The sequence below is a fragment of the Lathyrus oleraceus genome, chromosome 2 (genome assembly GCF_024323335.1).
Source record: "Lathyrus oleraceus cultivar Zhongwan6 chromosome 2, CAAS_Psat_ZW6_1.0, whole genome shotgun sequence".
Lineage (NCBI taxonomy): Eukaryota > Viridiplantae > Streptophyta > Magnoliopsida > Fabales > Fabaceae > Lathyrus > Lathyrus oleraceus.
The window spans coordinates 359,856,818-359,881,404 of NC_066580.1; the positions used below are offsets into that span (position 1 = coordinate 359,856,818).

The following is a 24,587-nucleotide window of genomic DNA, read 5'->3' on the forward strand; positions in this document are numbered from 1 at the left end:
AGTTGAAACAAGTTACAGTCTTCAACCGACACTCTGCAGCCAAATGACCACCTTTGCCACACTTGAAACACTTCATCTCAGCACTGGTACACTCATGGACACGATGTCCAGCCCGACCACATCTATAACACTTAGCAGGGGCACTAGAGTCTCCCCCACTAGGCCTCTTCATCCCACTCTGCTTCTGGAAACCTTTGCCAGCTGCATACGGTTTTCCCCGATCATTCTGATTCTTGCCTTTCCTATCAACTCTCTGTTGATAGCTCTCTGCTCTGGCTTTGGAATCCTGTTCAAAAATCCTGCAACAGTCAACCAAGTCAGAAAACACTCTGATCCGCTGATATCCAATAGCCTGTTTGATCTCAGGACGCAACCCGTTCTCAAACTTCACACATTTCGAAAATTCTCCAGCAGCCTCATTATAAGGAGTATAATACTTGGACAGCTCTGTGAACTTAGCAGCATACTCAGTAACAGACCTGTTACCCTGCTTCAATTCCAAGAACTCTATCTCTTTCTTTCCTCTGACATCCTCTGGAAAGTACTTCCTCAGAAATCTCTCTCTGAATACAGCCCAAGTGATCTCAGCATTCCCAGCATTTTCCAACTCAGTGCGGGTAGCAACCCACCAATCATCTGCTTCTTCTGACAGCATATGCGTACCGAACCTGACCTTCTGGTTATCGGCACACTCAGTTACTCGGAAGATCCTCTCGATCTCCTTCAACCACTTCTGAGCGCCATCTGGATCGTATGCTCCCTTGAACATTGGAGGATTGTTCTTCTGGAACTCACTCAGTTGACGAGCAGCTCCCATTCCCACAACATTCGGATTTCCTCCAAGTACTCCAGCTAGCATACCCAGAGCCTCAGCAATCGCAGCATCATCTCTACCTCTTCCAGCCATCTCTATTCTGAAAACCCAAACAAACTAAAACAATGAGTACTGATAGGGTTACACAACACCTATACCGTACAGGGGAAACAGAATAATTACGACTCGACTCGACCGACTATGCTCTGATACCACTAATGTAACACCCTTCTAAAATACCCCAAATATTTAATTAAAAATAATAAACATATAACAATTCAGAGTAATTATGCCATTCAAGGGTGTCACACATAATATTCACACCATTCAACCATATAACGGTCATGCTCTTTTATTAATTCAAAACATAAACATTTGCATAAAACGCAACGGATAGAGATCTCCTCAATCATGTAAAACATGTAACATTCACAGGTAAATTATTCAACAAGGTAAATATCCCATCCCGATGTTACATCTATCAGAGCACGACCCACTAAGGAAACTACACTAGACTCCAAGCATTCGCTTCTACTCAACTCATTTCTCGTTACCTGAAAAATAGTTGTAAGGGTGAGTTCCTCAATCAATATAATAAGCATTATAGAATATAATGTCATGTTAAGTAATTTAACACATTAATCACCCTAATCGCAACATACAATCAGTAACAGCACATCAGCTCAACATCATACTCAACACCAGCATAAAGCACAAGTATAATCTCAAATCATACTCCACAACAACACAAACACACGTATAATATTGGAATACATCCATTCATATTATACGCCATACATACATTATGCAATGAGACTCCACACATGCGGTACCGACTATTCTTGAACATATAGTTCAAGCTCACCGATCCCTCCAGATACGGCTACTAAGCTCACTAGTCCCACTCATTTGAGACCTAGTGACTCACTCACTAATTCCTCACCATGGGAATTAGCTACAGCCCCGAAGGCTAGACTATGCACACTAATCATCTAGCATGCAAACATCAACAACAAATCCACAATGATTCACTCACTAATTCCTCACCATGGGAATTAGCTACAGCCCCGAAGGCTATGCTATGCACGCTAATCATCTAGCAAGGCAGCATCAACAACAATTCACAATGGACATATGCTCACACTCTAAGCCATACAACAGTCCATTCACAAATACATGCATAATATATACATTCATAGCATTATGCACATCATCATACATCATCAACACATGTATCAACACATCATTATCATGTAAATCAATTAAACACAGTATTAGCACACTCTACTAATACCTATACTGCTCAAAACAGCGGGAATAATCCCTATTACATCATACGCCAACATAGGCCAACTCTCAATTATGTACACAACATTAAAAAGCCAATTTTTCCACTCTGCACAGTGTTAACCGGTTAACGCCCTGGGTTAACCGGTTAACGCAGGCAAAACACGCTCACTGCCCAAAACTTAACAGTGTTAACCGGTTAACGCCCTGGGTTAACCGGTTAACGCAGGCAAAACATCACCAATTTCACAATTCGCAACAGTGTTAACCGGTTAACGCCCTGGGTTAACCGGTTAACGCAGACAACACAGCAGTTCCTGCGCTAACACAAGGCAGAATGCAGAATTCTCCGCATTTTCCGCCGTTGGAGGACTTCCGGACCTCTGATTCCGATTCCGTAAAAAGCTATACGTTCGGAATCTCACAACTAACCCAAACACAGATTCAATTACAGTCTAAATACAATTTATCCAATTCAATTCTTCAGCATCAACAATCCCAATTAGGGTCAAATTAACGGCTTATCACTACCCATTGTCGCATCCTGCGAAAAATCAACCGGCGAGACTCGAAAACAAAACACACAGAGCCGCCACTAAACGTTATTTATCCCAAGATAGGGAAAGGAAACGCTCAGAAAAACCTGGAAAGGAAATGGTCTTGCGACCAAAGAGACAGGGTAAGGGAGTCGGTTACGCGAGGGGAAGGTATTAGCACCCCTCACGTCCTAGGTATTCCTAGGGATCCACGTCCTAGAATAAAGAAAAGGTTGCTAAACATCACACACACACACACGGGAACGCAGGTGGGGTTAAGAGAAACGGGCTCGATAAGGCGTCGCACCTTATGCCTACATATCTTGTCTGGAACAAGAATCAGAGCCACTGTAGTTCGGCTTACGCACGCCAAACAACAAACAAACACACAGGTCAGATGGCAAACATGGAGCCCGACAACCACTGGATGGAATTACGTCGGCATCCGAACCAAAACACACTCAAAGGGGCAAACGTGGAGCCCGACTGCCAATCACTGGGCTTACGTCGGCATCCGAGCCAAACACACAATCAGATAACAAGTAAACACACGCAAAAAAGAAAAAGGTTGCCCGGAGTGGTCTCGCACGACCACCTGCCTACATACCTTGTCTGGAACAAGGATCAGGGCGATGTAGTTCCCCTGAAAGGGACTAAATTGCTAACCAGAAACCGAGGGGAAAACACGACACTAGGGAGCTGAGACTCGAGCCTAATGTTGTCATGCAAAGTCACCCTAAGTTCAGGTTTCTACCTACTTGCATCAGTGCGATCTAATCCTAACCAGGAAAGAAGAAAGCATACAAGCATACATCATATATCAAATGAGAACAGGCATCTCAAACAAGCATGTCAATCAGAGATTCACAGAGCACACGCTATAGCCAAACAAGGGGCTCACACAATAGGTTTGACTGACTCAGCAAGTCGTCTGTATGGGCTGTGTTTGCTCTTAACCTTGCCATTACGAGACTAAGGTGAAGCAGATGATGGGATGAAGTGAGGATCAGACCTCACAGCTCATATCCCTAACCAGGGAGAGCTGACAAATGAGCATGGGTCCAGAATAGGGGAACCCTTTTATACTCGATGACTCTGACACAACAGATCTTGGGCTTTTGATCTCAATGCTACAACCATGTAATAGGAGCAAGGAGAAGACTCACTGAATAGTGGGGGGTAGGCTGCATACCCCTACCTTCCACCAATTGCCTTATTTAAAGGACTTTCACCTGCTTGGGCTTAAAAATAAACAACCACAATCATTGCCTCTTAAGGAGGACTTCAGACAATTTGCCCGGCCCGGTAACAGCCGGGTCTCCAGACTACATGAAGTTAGAAAGTTATACCTCTATGCAAGTTGCTTAAGCAAAGCAAAGCAAAGCAATAGTTCACAAGGAACTGAGCAACTAAAGTACCTGGAAACAGTCAAACACAGTTAGTACTCAGACAGACAAAACCAAACAGCAAGTTCAATCAGACAAACTATACAAGCTATGCACAAACAAAGCAAGCCAAAGCTCAAGCCTATGCTTTACAACCTACAAAACACAATTATGTTAGTGTACAAACATCAACAACATCAATCAAAATTGATTTGGATCATTCTCCATGTGCATTATGCTTTTGATCCTGAAAAATCAAGCAAATATTAGCAACTAGACCACTAGGCCAAGCCTAGGGTCCAAAAGCAAGAAAAAATTTAAAACAGCAAGGCATTCATCAATCAACACCAAATTATCATCAAACAAGAGCAAACATCATTGGTCTCATGTTTATATCATCCATCATGTTCAATTCATGCACAAAACAATCCATATTGGTTCAAATGAAGCATCAAACATACAAACAGAAGTATTGCATTCAAATCCATACCAAAACACATCCAAAAATTCTCAAATTAATTACACCTAAACAGGGGTCAATCAAGGTCTAGCATACCAAATTTGAGCTTAATTGGGCAAAGGGAACCATGCCAATGAAAATCAACAAAAACAGACACAATCATAGGCTCCAAATCACAACATCAATGCATACATCCACTTCAAAAATTCATATCTCATTGAAAACAAAAAAGAAATGGATGAGACCAAAACAGGGAGGTCTTAACATGTGTCTAGTTCATGCATATCAAATTTCATGGCCATACAATACAACATGAGCATTTCTCAATCATCCTATCAACCTAGGTCACATGAGCTTGCAAATTCAATCACCAGAAATGAAAAATCATGATCAAATTGAAAATGCAGTGAAAAATTCTACAAAAATTCATCAAGCATCCTAACATGTCAACAATTCACCATGCAAAATTTCATTCAATTCTAACATGTATAGGTCAATCAATTAAATTCCACAAGTTGACATCAAGAGGTGTGACACAAATTGTCACACCTAAGTTCCAGAATTTGCTGCTCTCTGACCAGGTATCAAAAATTCATGAAATTTACATATAAATAATCCTCAATGAGTCAAGAACCACCACAAAAATTTTCAGCCATTTATTTTATGATATGAGTATTTCATGATCAAATTGCCAAAATGTATCAAAATGTGACATACATTAGAAAAGCCTATGCCAAATAAAATATTTGCCAAGCACAACTTTGACCAATAGGTCAAAAAAATCCTACACAAGTCAACAAAGTCATAGAAAAAATCTCCATATTTTTAGGATTTTTTTTGCTATTTTTTATGGATTTTTTAATGTGTTAAATATTTTTTAGAAATTAAATGAAATAATTAAAAAAAGACAATGGCAATTCTGTAATTATTTGAGCGGGAGCGGGAAACACGAGTTTTGAATTTTCAAACTGAAAAATGGATCAAACTGCTCTTCTTCTTCGTTCTCACCAAAACAAATCCAGAAAAATGAAAAAAACGAAGAACATCAAAAGTCAAAAGAAATGGACATGCATATAGTCGTTGAACTCGTCTTCTCAAGCACATTCCAAATATCCAATCTATTCGTCCTAATTGTTCCTCTATCACACGAATCAAGCAACCTAGGGTTTATGTTCATACTTTCAAATCGCGATTTCTCACACTACAGGCAATCATTTTCTAAACCACAAACAGCATCAAAACCTACATTTCATGATCTTTCTAACGCCTATAATTATGAAGCATTTGGTGAGATTCGAATTTTGCTCAAACCTGGAATGGCAGTGCTCGAATCGTTGTTCTTGGAGCTCAATTCTTGAAAACAGCAGCAGAAACACGATGATGAAGGTGATATGTGCGTCCAGTTCCAATTGAGATTGATCCTAGAGCTCACAATTCGAATTTGCCATTGTTGAGGTGTTCTTGAACAGTTGCGATTGGCCAAGCTTTTCACTCCAATCTCCCAAAACAGTCGAGGTTGATGATGATGTGAGTCCAATGCAACAAAAATCGTGAGATTTGGTTGAAGAATGAGGAAGAAACTTGAAATTGAAGCTTTGTGTTCTTGAGAGAATTTTGAGAATTTGGAGAGTTTCTAGATCCAACTTTGGGAAATGCAACTTTCTGTTATGATTAACCAATGATTATGAATATATATGTGCACTTAATCCAAGCTTAATCCACCTAATTAGCAATTTTGACATGTTAAGTGAAATGGTAATTTTGTAAGTGAGGGCAAAATGGTCAATTCCTTTAGACAGCTCATGCCACCTCAGTGACAGCACATACACCTTCTAAATATCATATGTGGACTGTAGAAACTTGTTTCATTCCAATTGGTGGAGTATTTCTCAATTTCACCTTGTATTTGCAAAATGTCCAATTTTAGCATTTCATTTTCCAAGCCAAAATCCAATTTACATGCCTTATCCATGAAATGAATATTCAAACACACTTAAAATGCCATTCCTGAGGTGTTGGAAAAAGTCCCATTCAAAAATTCCAATTATTTTGACATTTGGACAATTTTGCCCCTGATCCAATTCAACTGTCCAGTTGAAAAGTGACTTTTTGCCTTGGCCATTTTTGAACAAATCTAATGATGCACCCTCAATGTACATGTCAAATGGAGTTTGTGCATATAAAGAACTTGCAATTTGGATAAAGTATGTGGTAGTTATGGCCTCCTGATTACGGGTCTTTTCTGAAATTCACTGAGCCATATTTTGCAAACCGTACATTGGATTTTCAAGTTCTTGGACTTTTTGGAAAGGTGAGAACAAAATCTACAACTTTCATGTTGAACAAATTTTCATTTGAAGCTTCCTTGGACACGTGGCTTTGAGGTCCAAAACTTTCCATTTTTGGAAACTTCAGTCACAAGTCACCTTCTATTTTTAGCAGTTTTTGTCCTGACTTGATTTTCTTCCTTTTTAAGCTTTGAGATGTCATTTAACACTTGTTCCAACATGAATGAAGTGTATCCAACTCATTTCCACCTCCACATCCATCAGATCATGTACAGTTGACCACAGTTGACTTTTCATCTGATAGATGAATTTGGCCATGCATAGATCAAATTAAGCCCCAATCTCCAACTGAAATGGCTCAAGGGTGAAACCCTAGCCTCAATAGGCACAATATAATCACAAAATGAACCCCATAACCATCAGAAACCTCATCTCCTGATCCAGCCCTGATTGGCCCAATGCAACTGATTAGGGTTGACCAGTGGTCAAAACCCTAATCTCAAGGAATCTTCTTCAATCTTCTGATGACATCCAACCATGATGATGATGATGTATCATTGTAATCAAGATGAAGACCAACATCCATTGGAGAATCATGAAACCCTAATTCATAGCCCCATCCTCAGATGGCCATGATCAATCAGTAAACCCTAGGCTTGCACTTTGACTTCCTCATCTTCTGATCAAGACTTGGGAAGATAGCTTGCACACTGTAACCACATGATATGCAATATGAAATGCCTAAAGTCGTAAGATGATATGCAAATATGTTAATGCTAGTCCCAGGAGAGGAGGGCAAATTTTGAGGTGTTACACCCATCACATATTATCTCATAATACCCATTAATCGACGATAAACCCCCCTTACCTGATTAATCCGACAAATCTTTGAGCTCCAAGCTTTTCTCTCTTCAACCTTCAGCCCTTTCTCTGTCTCTTTGCCCTTTTCCTCTTTCACGATCGTTTCTCTATTTTCACGTGAAACTTTCTTTTTACCAAAAATGGGATTCTTTCTCTTATTTCCAACATATATATATTTTCCGAATAATAATAATAATCCAAAAATAATAATAATAAAATTTCCAATTTATTTAACTAAATTAATAAATAAATTATTAACTCAATTTAAATAATTATTTTATTATTATCGGGGTGTTACACCCCATACTTCTGAGGCAGAGGCAACATATACTATAAAGGTTACTCTTGAGATAATTATTAAGGAACCAACTACTAAGAAGCCTATTACTGATGATAGGTACTCCTCCTATTGAGACATATGTCACTGCTCCTCATGAGACAGCTCCTTCTTCGTCAAACTTTTCACTCATGGACGAAATATCCGATAACTTCCAGGTGTTTTAAAAAAACGGTTACTTATCAAAATTCTAGATATTTTGAAAATTCCATGCTTCAATTTTTACAAGGGTAACATGGGTATTAATGAAATATGGTGGGTCCCAAGTATAATTTGGGGGTGGTAGGAAAAAACCTCGAGATTTTATTTAATGGGGCCATAAATAAATTTCCTAAGCATCAAGTTTTGAAGATAATAAATTGGAAAAACAATACATTTTTGTCAGAAGTGGGATTTGAACCCATGCCCTCTCACGAAGACCAGAACTTGAGTCTAGCGCCTTAGACCACTCGGCCATCCTGACTTGATATTAATATTTTACTTAATTACTTAACTCAATGTTATGAATGCTCAGTTTTGATTTGATTCTGGCATATTTGAGGTTAGACTTATACTTATTATTTCTCATTTCTCTCTTTATCTTTATAATCGAATTTTTGTGGTGTTTACAGACATGGAAAGAAAGAAATATTGAATTATCGATGTTGTGATTGAATTTGTGAAAATTATACGACATGGAAATAGGGTGGTGAAGTGACAAAAAACCCAACTAAGTGACACATAGATGAAGGTTATAATGATATGGATGACCAACTAGAAGATATTATCAATGATATTAGAGAAGATTCTTTTAAGAGAACCCATATGTATGACACTTTATGTAGTGACAAGGAAAAGATGTTATATCTGGGGTTCACAATTTTTTCACGATTGTTAGCGGTGTACATATTGTTTGATCTGAAGGAAAATAGTGCGTGGGTGTTTACCAATGATTTCTGATAAACAAACGCTAGTCTTCCAATATATATGAATTTTTGGTAACTTACAGGATCGACTAGATTGATCCTAGGACATGTGTCTCAAGAACTATCATTACGGTGATTTGACTCATGGTTAAGTTTGTTTCTGGTTTAAGAACAGCGAAAAGTGTTTTGAAAACAATTCTAAACGAAATTTATGACTTTATGAATAAAGAGTAAATGACGATGACTTTGTAGGAAAGGGTTTTTTAAAGATAACGAAAGTACTTGGAAAAGGTGAAAATGACTTGAAGTCGCTAGGCTTTGCTTTCTTGCTATTGTTCTTTTAATTAGGCATGAATATACCATGATATTTAGTGCCTCTAAAGTACTTCAAAATTCTTTTGGTTGCTAGTAGGTGACATGTTCTAGGTTTCTCCATCAACCTACTTAGCAAGCCAACACTTTGACAAATATCTAGTTTTGTGTTACATAGATACCTTAGTGAGTCAATGATTTTTTTATATAAGGTTGTATCTACAAGCTCATCTTTTATTTCATTCTTTAATTTATTAATGTTTCCATATGAGTGATTGCGGGATTGAAATTACTCATTTTGAATTTATTCAAATTGTTTTATGCATTTTTCTTATGATGCAAGAAAACTCAACCTTTTGTATTCACAGATTAAATTCCTAGGAAGTAAGCCAAGCCCCTTAGGTCAGAAATTTCAAACTCACTCTTCATGCTAGATTTGAATCTTATTATTTCAATTTCATTTTATCATGTGACCAATAAATCATCTACATATATGCATGGTATGATATGATATTTCCTATTTGATCCCTTTAAATATACTACATGTTCTCATGTGTATTTTTTTAATCCTATATTGATGAGAAAATTGTTTATTCATCTGTTCCATGCTCTAGATGCATATTTCAATCCATATACAACCTTTTTTTAGCATATACACCTTCTCTTCTTTCCCTTTGATCTCAAATTTAGTGGTTGTTTGATATAAACCTCCTTCTTTAATGGCCCATTCAAAATAGTAGACTTTATATCGGTAGAGATTGATGTTCCCCATCCAGCAGATACAGAAGTGCTCCATACTTCTGAGGCAGAGGCAACATATACTATACAGGTTACTCTTGAGATAATTATTAAGGAACCAACTACTAAGGAGACTATTACTGATGATAGGTAGGTTACTCCTCCTATTGATACATATGTCACTACTCCTCGTGAGACAGCTCCTTCTTCGCAAGACTTGGCTGTACTGCTGAATTTTTCACTCATGGACGAAATATCCGGTAACTTCTGGGTGTTTTTAAAAAATGGGTACTTATCAAAATTCTAGATATTTTGATAATTCCATGCTTCAATTTTTACAAGGGTAACATGGGTATTAGTGAAATATTGTGGGTCCAAAGTATAATGAAAATTCAAAATGTTTATATAAGGTTGTATCTCGAAGCTCATCTTTTATTTCATTATTTAATTTATTAATGTTTCCATATGAGTGATTGCAGGATTGTAATTACTCATTTTGAATTTCTTCAAATTGTTTAATGCATATTTCTTATGATGCAAGATATCTCAACCTTTTGTATTCACAGATTAAATTCCTAGGAAGTAAGCCAAGTCCCCTAGGTCAGAAATTTCAAACTCACTCATCATGCTAGATTTGAATCTTATTATTTCAATTTCATTTTATTATGTGACCAATAAATTATCTATATATATGCATGGTATGGTCTGATCTTGCCCATTTGATCCCTTTACATATACTACATGTTCTGATGTTCATTTTTTTAATCCTATATTGATGAGAAAATTGTTTACTCATTTGTTCCATGCTCTAGATGCATATTCAATCCATATACAACCTTTTTTTAGTATATACACCATCTCTTATTTCTCTTTGATCTCAAATTTAGTGGTTGTTTGATATAAACCTCCTTCTTTAATGGCCCATTCAGAATAGTAGACTTTATATCGGTAGAGACTGATGTTCCTCATCTAGCAGATACAGAAGTGCCCCATACTTCTGAGGCAGAGGCAACATATACTATAAAGGTTACTCTTGAGATAATTATTAAGGAACCAACTACTAAGAAGCCTATTACTGATGATAGGTACTCCTCCTATTGAGACATATGTCACTGCCGGGTGTTTTAAAAAAACGGTTACTTATCAAAATTCTAGATATTTTGAAAATTCCATGCTTCAATTTTTACAAGGGTAACATGGGTATTAATGAAATATGGTGGGTCCCAAGTATAATTTGGGGGTGGTAGGAAAAAACCTCGAGATTTTATTTAATGGGGCCATAAATAAATTTCCTAAGCATCAAGTTTTGAAGATAATAAATTGGAAAAACAATACATTTTTGTCAGAAGTGGGATTTGAACCCACGCCCTCTCACGAAGACCAGAACTTGAGTCTGGCGCCTTAGACCACTCGGCCATCCTGACTTGATATCAATATTTTACTTAATTACTTAACTCAATGTTATGAATGCTCAGTTTTGATTTGATTCTGCCATATTTGAGGTTAGACTTATACTTATCTTTTCTCATTTCTCTCTTTATCTTTATAATCGAATTTTTGTGGTGTTTACAGACATGGAAAGAAAGAAATATTGAATTATCGATGTTGTGATTGAATTTGTGAAAATTATACGACATGGAAATAGGGTGGTGAAGTGACAAAAAACCCAACTAAGTGACACATAGATGAAGGTTATAATGATATGGATGACCAACTAGAAGATATTATCAATGATATTAGAGAAGATTCTTTTAAGAGAACCCATATGTATGACACTTTATGTAGTGACAAGGAAAAGATGTTATATCTGGGGTTCACAATTTTTTCACGATTGTTAGCGGTGTACATATTGTTTGATCTGAAGGAAAATAGTGCGTGGGTGTTTACCAATGATTTCTGATAAACAAACGCTAGTCTTCCAATATATATGAATTTTTGGTAACTTACAGGATCGACTAGATTGATCCTAGGACATGTGTCTCAAGAACTATCATTACGGTGATTTGACTCATGGTTAAGTTTGTTTCTGGTTTAAGAACAGCGAAAAGTGTTTTGAAAACAATTCTAAACGAAATTTATGACTTTATGAATAAAGAGTAAATGACAATGACTTTGTAGGAAAGGGTTTTTTAAAGATAACGAAAGTACTTGGAAAAGGTGAAAATGACTTGAAGTCGCTAGGCTTTGCTTTCTTGCTATTGTTCTTTTAATTAGGCATGAATATACCATGATATTTAGTGCCTCTAAAGTACTTCAAAATTCTTTTGGTTGCTAGTAGGTGACATGTTCTAGGTTTCTCCATCAACCTACTTAGCAAGCCAACACTTTGACAAATATCTAGTTTTGTGTTACATAGATACCTTAGTGAGTCAATGATTTTTTTATATAAGGTTGTATCTACAAGCTCATCTTTTATTTCATTCTTTAATTTATTAATGTTTCCATATGAGTGATTGCAGGATTGAAATTACTCATTTTGAATTTCTTCAAATTGTTTTATGCATATTTCTTATGATGCAAGAAAACTCAACCTTTTGTATTCACAGATTAAATTCCTAGGAAGTAAGCCAAGCCCCTTATATAAGGTTGTATCTCGAAGCTCATCTTTTATTTCATTATTTAATTTATTAATGTTTCCATATGAGTGATTGCAGGATTGTAATTACTCATTTTGAATTTCTTCAAATTGTTTAATGCATATTTCTTATGATGCAAGATATCTCAACCTTTTGTATTCACAGATTAAATTCCTAGGAAGTAAGCCAAGTCCCCTAGGTCAGAAATTTCAAACTCACTCATCATGCTAGATTTGAATCTTATTATTTCAATTTAATTTTATTATGTGACCAATAAATTATCTATATATTTGCATGGTATGGTCTGATCTTGCCCATTTGATCCCTTTACATATACTACATGTTCTGATGTTCATTTTTTTAATCCTATATTGATGAGAAAATTGTTTACTCATTTGTTCCATGCTCTAGATGCATATTCAATCCATATACAACCTTTTTTTAGTATATACACCTTCTCTTATTTCCCTTTGATCTCAAATTTAGTGGTTGTTTGATATAAACCTCCTTCTTTAATGGCCCATTCAAAATAGTAGACTTTATATCGGTAGAGACTGATGTTCCTCATCTAGCAGATACAGAAGTGCCCCATACTTGAAGATAATAAATTGGAAAAACAATACATGTTTGTCAGAAGTGGGATTTGAACCCACGCCCTCTCACGAAGACCAGAACTTGAGTCTGGCGCCTTAGACCACTCGGCCATCCTGACTTGATATTAATATTTTACTTAATTACTTAACTCAATGTTATGAATGCTCAGTTTTGATTTGATTCTGGCATATTTGAGGTTAGACTTATAGTTATCTTTTCTCATTTCTCTCTTTATCTTTATAATCGAATTTTTGTGGTGTTTACAGACATGGAAAGAAAGAAATATTGAATTATCGATGTTGTGATTGAATTTGTGAAAATTATACGACATGGAAATAGGGTGGTGAAGTGACAAAAAACCCAACTAAGTGACACATAGATGAAGGTTATAATGATATGGATGACCAACTAGAAGATATTATCAATGATATTAGAGAAGATTCTTTTAAGAGAACCCATATGTATGACACTTTATGTAGTGACAAGGAAAAGATGTTATATCTGGGGTTCACAATTTTTTCACGATTGTTAGCGGTGTATGTAACACCCCGATAATAATATGTATTTATTTAAATTAAATTAATAATATGTTTATTAATTTAATTAGAATATTTGAATTATTATTATTATTATTTTGGAATAATAATTATTGGGATAATTATTTAGTGGAATAATATTATTGGAGTATATAAGTTGGAATAATAAAAAGTCCCAATTTTTGGAAAAAGGTTTTCACGTGAAAAAGGGAAAAGAGGCAGAAAGGGCAAAAAGCAAAAGAACGAAGGTTGAAGGAAGGGAAAGCTTGGAGCTCAGAGACTGCCGGATTTACTCAGGTAAGGGGGGTTTATCATCGGTTAAAGGGTATTATATGATAATATGTACTGGGTAGTAATAACCATTGGTTGTATCTCTGATTTGATTGATGCATGAGGATTTGTGAAAATATTGGATGAATGAAATTGGATGAATGAAATTGGATGAATGAAATTGGGTGATAATTGAAAAGAATTCGTAGGAATTAGAAGAGATAATGTTAGGATTGGTGAAGATGAATAGGATATGATTCGTGTAGATGATATGGACGATTATTTTGTGTGATTTGGACTGTGGAAGGTTAGATCAGATAGGTTTCGTAACAGAGAAAGCCATAGCAGATCTGAGAGTTCTGGTTTCTGGTCATACGCGTATGGCACTAGGCAATACGCGTATGAGATGGCTGGTACGCGTATGGGGGAAGCCTTACGCGTATGGGAGAAAAAGATGATATTTTGAACGTAAATTGGTCTCTGTTGGTACGCGTAAGGGGAGATTGTTACGCGTAGCATACGCGTATGGGATAGGTGATACGCGTATGAGTTGGGCGAGGAAATGCGCCATACGCGTAAGAGAGTAGGCATTACGCGTATGGAGTTGGCCAGGTTTGGGCAATACGCGTATGGCATGGACAGTACGCGTATGGGCAGAGTTGGGATTTTTCCTGAACTGTTGTTGTGCAGTTTTTGGTTGTTTAGGCTGAGTGATGTACTTAGCTGAGATATGATGTTGTAGGGATCGTTTCCCGTTGTTTTGAGTGGTATAGGTATTAGTAGAGCGGGCTAGTACTGTGTTTGATTATGTGGCATGATATGATATGCTTTTGTGATTAATTATGTTGATAATGTGTGATGGTATACATGATGATGTGAATGTATACGTTTGTGAATAGACTGTATTATGGCTTAGAGTGTGAGCATGTGCCTATTCTTGATTGTTGTTGATGTTGCATTGCTAGGTGGTTAGCATGCATGTTGTGGCCCATTTGGGGTGGTAGCTAATTCCCATGGTGAGGAATTAGTGAGTATATCATTTGATTGTTGTTGTTGATGTTTGCATGCTAGGTGATTAGCGTGCATTTCATGGCCCATTTGGGGTGGTAGCTAATTCCCATGGTGAGGAATTAGTGAGTGAGTCACTATGTCTCAAATGAGTGGGACTAGTGAGCTTGGTAGCCGTGCCTGGATTTGGACGGTGAGGTTGAACTATATGTTCACAAATAGTCGGTACCGCATGCATAGAGTCTCATTGCATAATGAATGTATGGCATATGATATGAATGGATGTATTCCAGTATCATATGTGTGTTGTGTGTTGTGTTGTTAATGATTGAATATGATGGAGATTGTACTGTTGAGTATGATGTTTGAATGGATATTACTGTTGCTGAATGCGTAGTCTAATTAGGGTGAATTAATGTGTTAATTACTTGGCATTACATGTTGTTCTATAATGCTTATTATATTGATTGAGGAACTCACCCTTACGCCTATTTTTCAGGTAACGAGAAATAAGTTGAGTAGAAGCTTATGCTTGGAGTCTAGAGTAGTTTCTTATGGGTCATGCTCTGATAGATGTAACATCGGGAGGGAATGTTTTAATTAATTTGATATTGGTTGTTGGATGATTTACATGTATAGTGTTACATGTTTTACATTGATGTTGAATTTGATTCCGCTGCGAATTATGCAAAAGACCTTATTTTGATTTAAATAAATGAGCATGACAGGATATTTGATGAATGGAGTGAAATGATTGTGTGACACCCTTCGGGGCATAATTACTCTGATGAATATATGTGTATTTTAATTATAATAATTTGGGGTATTTAGAAGGGTGTTACATTAGTGGTATCAGAGCATAGTCGGTCGTGTCGAGTCGTAGTTATTCTGTTTCCCCTGTACGGGATAGGCGTTGTGTAACCCTATCAGTACTTATTTGTTTAGCTTGTTTGGGTTTTCAGAATAGAGATGGCTGGAAGAGGTAGAGATGATGCTGCGATTGCTGAGGCTCTGGGTATGCTAGCTGGAGTACTTGGAGGAAATCCGAATGTTGTGGGAATGGGAGCTGCTCGTCAACTGAGTGAGTTCCAGAAGAACAATCCTCCAATGTTCAAGGGAGCATACGATCCAGATGGTGCTCAGAGGTGGTTGAAGGAGATAGAGAGGATCTTCAGAGTAACTGAGTGTGCTGATAACCAGAAGGTCAGGTTCGGTACACATATGCTGTCAGAAGAAGCTGATGATTGGTGGGTTGCTACTCGCACTGAGTTGGAAGCTGCTGGAGATGCTGAGATTTCTTGGACTGTGTTCAGAGAGAGATTTCTGAGGAAGTATTTTCCCGAGGATGTCAGAGGAAAGAAAGAAATTGAGTTCTTGGAATTGAAGCAGGGTAACAGGTCTGTTACTGAGTATGCTGCTAAGTTCACAGAGTTGTCTAAGTATTATACTCCCTATGCTGAGGCTGCTGGGGAATTTTCAAAGTGTGTGAAGTTTGAGAACGGGTTGCGTCCCGAGATCAAGCAAGCGATTGGATATCAGAGGATTAGAGTGTTTTCTGATTTGGTTGACTGTTGCAGGATTTTCGAGCAGGATTCCAAGGCTAGAGCTGAGAGTTATCAGCAGAGGGTTGATAGGAAGGGCAAGAATCAGATTGATCGTGGAAAACCGTATGCTGCTGGCAAAGGTTTTCAGAGACAGAGTGGGATGAAGAGGCCTAGTGGGGGAGACTCTAGTGCTCCTGCCAAGTGTTACAGATGTGGTCAGGCTGGACATCGTATCCATGAGTGTACCAGTAATGAGAAGAAGTGTTTCAAGTGTGGAAAAGGTGGTCATTTAGCTGCAGATTGCCGGTTGAAGACTGTGACTTGTTTCAACTGTGGAGAGTTGGGTCATATCAGTCCACAGTGTCCTAAGCCGAAGAAAGAGAATCAGTCAGGAGGCAAGGTTTTTGCTTTATCAGGTTCTGAGACTTCTGCAGATGATCGTTTGATCCGAGGTACGTGTTATATTAATGGCTTTCCTCTTGTAGCTATTATTGACACAGGTGCTACTCATTCTTTTATATCGTTGGATTGTGCTGTGAAGCTTAAGTTAGAAATATCTGAGATGCATGGGAGTATGGTGATTGATACTCCTGCGAAGGGTTCAGTGACTACTACTTCGGTTTGTTTGGGTTGTCCTTTGAGTATTTTTGGTAGAGACTTTGGGATAGACCTTGTGTGTCTTCCGTTAGTGCAGATTGATGTTATCTTGGGTATGAATTGGTTGGTGTTTAACCGAGTCTATATCAACTGTTTCGATAAGACTGTGATTTTTCCTGAGGTGGAGGGAGAAAAGAGTTTGTTTCTATCAGCAAGGCAAGTGAATGAGGAAGTAGCTGATGGGGCAGAGTTGTTTATGCTGTTAGCGACTTTGGAGGCTAAAGATAAACTGGTGATTGGCGATCTCGCTGTGGTGTGTGATTTTCCTGATGTGTTTCCGGAAGAAGTGAATGAATTGCCGCCAGAGCGTGAAGTTGAGTTCTCGATTGATTTGGTATCTGGTACTAGACCGATATCGATGGCTCCTTATCGTATGTCTGCTGTTGAACTAGCTGAATTGAAGAGTCAGTTGGAAGATTTGTTAGATAAGAAATTCATTCGTCCGAGTGTGTCACCGTGGGGTGCACCAGTGTTGTTGGTTAAGAAGAAAGAAGGTACTATGAGGTTGTGTGTGGACTACAGGCAACTGAATAAAGTGACGATCAAGAATCGGTATCCTTTACCGAGGATTGATGATTTAATGGATCAATTGGTTGGTGCTAGTGTGTTCAGCAAAATAGATTTGAGATCTGGGTATCATCAGATACGTGTGAAAACTGAAGACATTCAGAAGACTGCTTTCAGAACAAGGTATGGACATTATGAGTATTCTGTAATGCCTTTTGGTGTGACTAATGCGCCTGGAGTATTTATGGAGTATATGAATAGGATTTTCCATCCGTATCTAGATCAGTTTGTGGTAGTGTTTATTGATGACATTTTGGTGTATTCGAAATCTGAAGAAGAGCATGCTGAGCATTTGAGAGTGGTTTTAAAAGTTCTAAGAGAAAAGAAGTTATTTGCTAAACTGTCCAAATGTGAATTTTGGTTAGAAGAGGTTAGTTTTCTTGGTCATGTGATTTCAAGAGGTGGTGTTGCTGTTGATCCTTCTAAGATAGAAGCGGTATCTAAGTGGGAAGCTCCTAAGTCTGTTGTTGAGATTCGAAGTTTCCTTGGATTGGCTGGTTACTATAGGAAGTTCATTGAGGGATTTTCCAAGTTGGCGTTACCGTTGACAATGTTGACTAGAAAGGGGCAAGCATTTGTTTGGGACTCAAAGTGTGAAGAAGGTTTCCAAGAGTTAAAGAGAAGGTTAACTACTGCTCCTATTCTGATATTACCGAGTTCGTCGGAATTATTTGAGGTTTATTGTGATGCTTCATTGTTGGGTTTCGGTGGTGTGTTGATGCAGAATAAGCAGGTTATAGCTTATGCTTCGAGACAGCTAAGGGTTCATGAGAGGAACTATCCGACACACGATTTAGAGTTGGCAGCTGTGGTATTTGTTCTGAAGTTGTGGAGGCATTATTTGTATGGATCAAGATTTGAGGTTTTCAGTGACCATAAGAGTTTAAAGTATTTGTTTGATCAGAAAGAGCTGAATATGAGACAGAGGAGATGGTTAGAGTTTCTGAAGGATTATGATTTTGGTTTGAATTATCATCCGGGTAAAGCAAATGTAGTAGCTGATGCATTGAGTCGGAAATCATTGCATATGTCTATGTTAATGGTTAAGGAATTGGATTTAATTGAGCAGTTTAGAGACTTGAGTTTGGTGTGTGAGAGTACTCACAATAGTGTTAAATTGGGAATGCTGAAGTTAACAAGTGGTATTCTGGATGAGATCAGAGAGGGTCAGAAATCCGATGTGCTTTTGATTGATAAGTTGACTTTAGTGAATCAAGGTCAAGGTGGTGAATTCAGAGTTGATGAGAATGGTGTTTTGAGATTTGGTAGTCGGGTGTGTATTCCGGATGTTACTGAGCTTAAGAAGAGTATTCTTGAAGAAGGACACCGTAGTGGCCTGAGTATTCATCCTGGAGCTACGAAGATGTACCATGATTTGAAGAAGTTATTTTGGTGGCCGGGAATGAAGAAAGAAATCGCGAGTTTTGTTTATTCCTGTTTGACTTGTCAGAAGTCAAAGATTGAGCATCAGAAGCCGTCTGGGCTAATGCAACCGTTGGCTATTCCTGAGTGGAAGTGGGATAGTATCAGTATGGATTTTGTTTCTGGTTTGCCGAGGACAAGTAAGAGTTTTGAGGCTATTTGGGTGATTGTTGATAGGTTGACGAAGTCGGCTCATTTCATTCCGATCAGAATGGATTATCCATTAGAGAGATTAGCCGAGTTGTATATTGAGAAGATTGTAAGTTTGCATGGTATTCCGTCGAGTATTGTTTCAGACAGAGATCCTAGATTTACATCGAAGTTTTGGGAAGGGTTGCAGAGAGCTTTGGGAACTAAGCTGAGATTGAGTTCTGCATATCATCCGCAGACTGATGGCCAGACTGAGAGGACGATTCAGTCATTAGAAGATCTTTTGAGAGCTTGTGTTTTGGAAAAAGGAGGTGCTTGGGATTGTTATTTGCCTTTGATTGAGTTTACCTACAACAATAGTTTTCATTCGAGTATTGGTATGGCACCGTTTGAAGCTTTGTATGGTAGGAGATGTCGGACACCTTTGTGTTGGTATGAGTCCGGTGAGAGTGCTGTGGTTGGACCGGAGATTGTTCAACAAACTACAGAAAAGATTAAGATGATTCAGGAGAAGATGAGAATTGCTCAGAGTCGTCAGAAGAGTTATCATGATAAGAGGAGGAAGTCACTTGAGTTTCAAGAGGGAGACCATGTGTTTCTTCGTGTTACTCCGATAACCGGTGTTGGTCGAGCTTTGAAGTCGAAGAAGTTGACGCCTCGATTTATTGGTCCTTATCAGATTTTGGAGAAGATAGGAGAGGTAGCCTATCGCATCGCTTTACCGCCGTCGCTTGCGAATTTGCATGATGTTTTTCATGTGTCTCAGTTGAGGAGGTACATTCATGATCCGTCACATGTAGTCCAAGTAGATGATGTACAGGTGAGAGATAACCTGACTGTTGAAACATCACCTATGAGGATCGAGGATCGAGAGTTGAAGCAGTTGCGGGGTAAAGAGATTGCCTTAGTGAAGGTAACTTGGGGAGGACCAGCAGGTGGCAATGTGACTTGGGAACTTGAGAGTCAGATGAAGGAGTCTTATCCGGAGTTGTTCGCTTGAGGTATGTTTTCGAGGACGAAAACTCTTTTAGTGGGGGAGAGTTGTAACACCCCGATAATAATATGTATTTATTTAAATTAAATTAATAATATGTTTATTAATTTAATTAGAATATTTGAATTATTATTATTATTATTTTGGAATAATAATTATTGGGATAATTATTTAGTGGAATAATATTATTGGAGTATATAAGTTGGAATAATAAAAAGTCCCAATTTTTGGAAAAAGGTTTTCACGTGAAAAAGGGAAAAGAGGCAGAAAGGGCAAAAAGCAAAAGAACGAAGGTTGAAGGAAGGGAAAGCTTGGAGCTCAGAGACTGCTGGATTTACTCAGGTAAGGGGGGTTCTGGTTTATCATCGGTTAAAGGGTATTATATGATAATATGTACTGGGTAGTAATAACCATGGGATGGTTGTATCGAGGAAATGCGCCATACGCGTATTTGATTGATGGGCAGGTTTGAGGATTACGCGTATGGCATGGACAGTACGCGTATGGGCAGAGTTGGGATTTTTCCTGAACTGTTGTTGTGCAGTTTTTGGTTGTTTAGGCTGAGTGATGTACTTAGCTGAGATATGATGTTGTAGGGATCGTTTCCCGTTGTTTTGAGTGGTATAGGTATGAATAGAGCGGGCTAGTACTGTGTTTGATTATGTGGCATGATATGATATGCTTTTGTGATTAATTATGTTGATAATGTGTGATGGTATACATGATGATGTGAATGTATACGTTTGTGAATAGACTGTATTATGGCTTAGAGTGTGAGCATGTGCCTATTCTTGATTGTTGTTGATGTTGCATTGCTAGGTGGTTAGCATGCATGTTGTGGCCCATTTGGGGTGGTAGCTAATTCCCATGGTGAGGAATTAGTGAGTATATCATTTGATTGTTGTTGTTGATGTTTGCATGCTAGGTGATTAGCGTGCATTTCATGGCCCATTTGGGGTGGTAGCTAATTCCCATGGTGAGGAATTAGTGAGTGAGTCACTATGTCTCAAATGAGTGGGACTAGTGAGCTTGGTAGCCGTGCCTGGATTTGGACGGTGAGGTTGAACTATATGTTCACAAATAGTCGGTACCGCATGCATAGAGTCTCATTGCATAATGAATGTATGGCATATGATATGAATGGATGTATTCCAGTATCATATGTGTGTTGTGTGTTGTGTTGTTAATGATTGAATATGATGGAGATTGTACTGTTGAGTATGATGTTTGAATGGATATTACTGTTGCTGAATGCGTAGTCTAATTAGGGTGAATTAATGTGTTAATTACTTGGCATTACATGTTGTTCTATAATGCTTATTATATTGATTGAGGAACTCACCCTTACGCCTATTTTTCAGGTAACGAGAAATAAGTTGAGTAGAAGCTTATGCTTGGAGTCTAGAGTAGTTTCTTATGGGTCATGCTCTGATAGATGTAACATCGGGAGGGAATGTTTTAATTAATTTGATATTGGTTGTTGGATGATTTACATGTATAGTGTTACATGTTTTACATTGATGTTGAATTTGATTCCGCTGCGAATTATGCAAAAGACCTTATTTTGATTTAAATAAATGAGCATGACAGGATATTTGATGAATGGAGTGAAATGATTGTGTGACACCCTTCGGGGCATAATTACTCTGATGAATATATGTGTATTTTAATTATAATAATTTGGGGTATTTAGAAGGGTGTTACAGTGTACATATTGTTTGATCTGAAGGAAAATAGTGCGTGGGTGTTTACCAATGATTTCTGATAAACAAACGCTAGTCTTCCAATATATATGAATTTTTGGTAACTTACAGGATCGACTAGATTGATCCTAGGACAAGTGTCTCAAGAACTATCATTACGGTGATTTGACTCATGGTTAAGTTTGTTTCTGGTTTAAGAACAGCGAAAAGTGTTTTGAAAACAATTCTAAACGAAATTTATGACTTTATGAATAAAGAGTAAATGACGATGACTTTGTAGGAAAGGGTTTTTTAAAGATAACGAAAGTACTTGGAAAAGGTGAAAATGACTTGAAGTCGCTAGGCTTTGCTTTCTTGCTATTGTTCTTTTAATTAGGCATGAATATACCATGATATTTAGTGCCTCTAAAGTACTTCAAAATTCTTTTGGTTGCTAGTAGGTGACATGTTCTAGGTTTCTCCATCAACCTACTTAGCAAGCCAACACTTTGACAAATATCTAGTTTTGTGTTACATAGATACCTTAGTGAGTCAATGATTTTTTTATATAAGGTTGTATCTACAAGCTCATCTTTTATTTCATTCTTTAATTTATTAATGTTTCCATATGAGTGATTGCAGGATTGAAATTACTCATTTTGAATTTCTTCAAATTGTTTTATGCATATTTCTTATGATGCAAGAAAACTCAACCTTTTGTATTCACAGATTAAATTCCTAGGAAGTAAGCCAAGCCCCTTATATAAGGTTGTATCTCGAAGCTCATCTTTTATTTCATTATTTAATTTATTAATGTTTCCATATGAGTGATTGCAGGATTGTAATTACTCATTTTGAATTTCTTCAAATTGTTTAATGCATATTTCTTATGATGCAAGATATCTCAACCTTTTGTATTCACAGATTAAATTCCTAGGAAGTAAGCCAAGTCCCCTAGGTCAGAAATTTCAAACTCACTCATCATGCTAGATTTGAATCTTATTATTTCAATTTCATTTTATTATGTGACCAATAAATTATCTATATATTTGCATGGTATGGTCTGATCTTGCCCATTTGATCCCTTTACATATACTACATGTTCTGATGTTCATTTTTTTAATCCTATATTGATGAGAAAATTGTTTACTCATTTGTTCCATGCTCTAGATGCATATTCAATCCATATACAACCTTTTTTTAGTATATACACCTTCTCTTATTTCCCTTTGATCTCAAATTTAGTGGTTGTTTGATATAAACCTCCTTCTTTAATGGCCCATTCAAAATAGTAGACTTTATATCGGTAGAGACTGATGTTCCTCATCTAGCAGATACAGAAGTGCCCCATACTTGAAGATAATAAATTGGAAAAACAATACATGTTTGTCAGAAGTGGGATTTGAACCCACGCCCTCTCACGAAGACCAGAACTTGAGTCTGGCGCCTTAGACCACTCGGCCATCCTGACTTGATATTAATATTTTACTTAATTACTTAACTCAATGTTATGAATGCTCAGTTTTGATTTGATTCTGGCATATTTGAGGTTAGACTTATAGTTATCTTTTCTCATTTCTCTCTTTATCTTTATAATCGAATTTTTGTGGTGTTTACAGACATGGAAAGAAAGAAATATTGAATTATCGATGTTGTGATTGAATTTGTGAAAATTATACGACATGGAAATAGGGTGGTGAAGTGACAAAAAACCCAACTAAGTGACACATAGATGAAGGTTATAATGATATGGATGACCAACTAGAAGATATTATCAATGATATTAGAGAAGATTCTTTTAAGAGAACCCATATGTATGACACTTTATGTAGTGACAAGGAAAAGATGTTATATCTGGGGTTCACAATTTTTTCACGATTGTTAGCGGTGTACATATTGTTTGATCTGAAGGAAAATAGTGCGTGGGTGTTTACCAATGATTTCTGATAAACAAACGCTAGTCTTCCAATATATATGTATTTTTGGTAACTTACAGGATCGACTAGATTGATCCTAGGACATGTGTCTCAAGAACTATCATTACGGTGATTTGACTCATGGTTAAGTTTGTTTCTGGTTTAAGAACAGCGAAAAGTGTTTTGAAAACAATTCTAAACGAAATTTATGACTTTATGAATAAAGAGTAAATGACGATGACTTTGTAGGAAAGGGTTTTTTAAAGATAACGAAAGTACTTGGAAAAGGTGAAAATGACTTGAAGTCGCTAGGCTTTGCTTTCTTGCTATTGTTCTTTTAATTAGGCATGAATATACCATGATATTTAGTGCCTCTAAAGTACTTCAAAATTCTTTTGGTTGCTAGTAGGTGACATGTTCTAGGTTTCTCCATCAACCTACTTAGCAAGCCAACACTTTGACAAATATCTAGTTTTGTGTTACATAGATACCTTAGTGAGTCAATGATTTTTTTATATAAGGTTGTATCTACAAGCTCATCTTTTATTTCATTCTTTAATTTATTAATGTTTCCATATGAGTGATTGCAGGATTGAAATTACTCATTTTGAATTTCTTCAAATTGTTTTATGCATATTTCTTATGATGCAAGAAAACTCAACCTTTTGTATTCACAGATTAAATTCCTAGGAAGTAAGCCAAGCCCCTTATATAAGGTTGTATCTCGAAGCTCATCTTTTATTTCATT

The 24,587-nt window shown here is 37.2% G+C and overlaps 4 non-coding genes across 4 annotated transcripts; all 4 read right to left on the bottom strand.

Annotated features, from left to right (window-relative positions):
* Positions 1-8,347: 8,347 nt before the first annotated feature.
* Positions 8,348-8,431, bottom strand: TRNAL-CAA (transfer RNA leucine (anticodon CAA)). The gene has a single exon. It is a non-coding gene; the product is annotated as a tRNA-Leu (tRNA).
* Positions 8,432-11,263: 2,832 nt separating this feature from the next.
* Positions 11,264-11,347, bottom strand: TRNAL-CAA (transfer RNA leucine (anticodon CAA)). The gene has a single exon. It is a non-coding gene; the product is annotated as a tRNA-Leu (tRNA).
* Positions 11,348-13,127: 1,780 nt separating this feature from the next.
* On the bottom strand, positions 13,128-13,211 carry TRNAL-CAA (transfer RNA leucine (anticodon CAA)). The gene has a single exon. It is a non-coding gene; the product is annotated as a tRNA-Leu (tRNA).
* Positions 13,212-23,310: 10,099 nt separating this feature from the next.
* On the bottom strand, positions 23,311-23,394 carry TRNAL-CAA (transfer RNA leucine (anticodon CAA)). The gene has a single exon. It is a non-coding gene; the product is annotated as a tRNA-Leu (tRNA).
* Between the last annotated feature and the right edge of the window lie 1,193 nt (positions 23,395-24,587).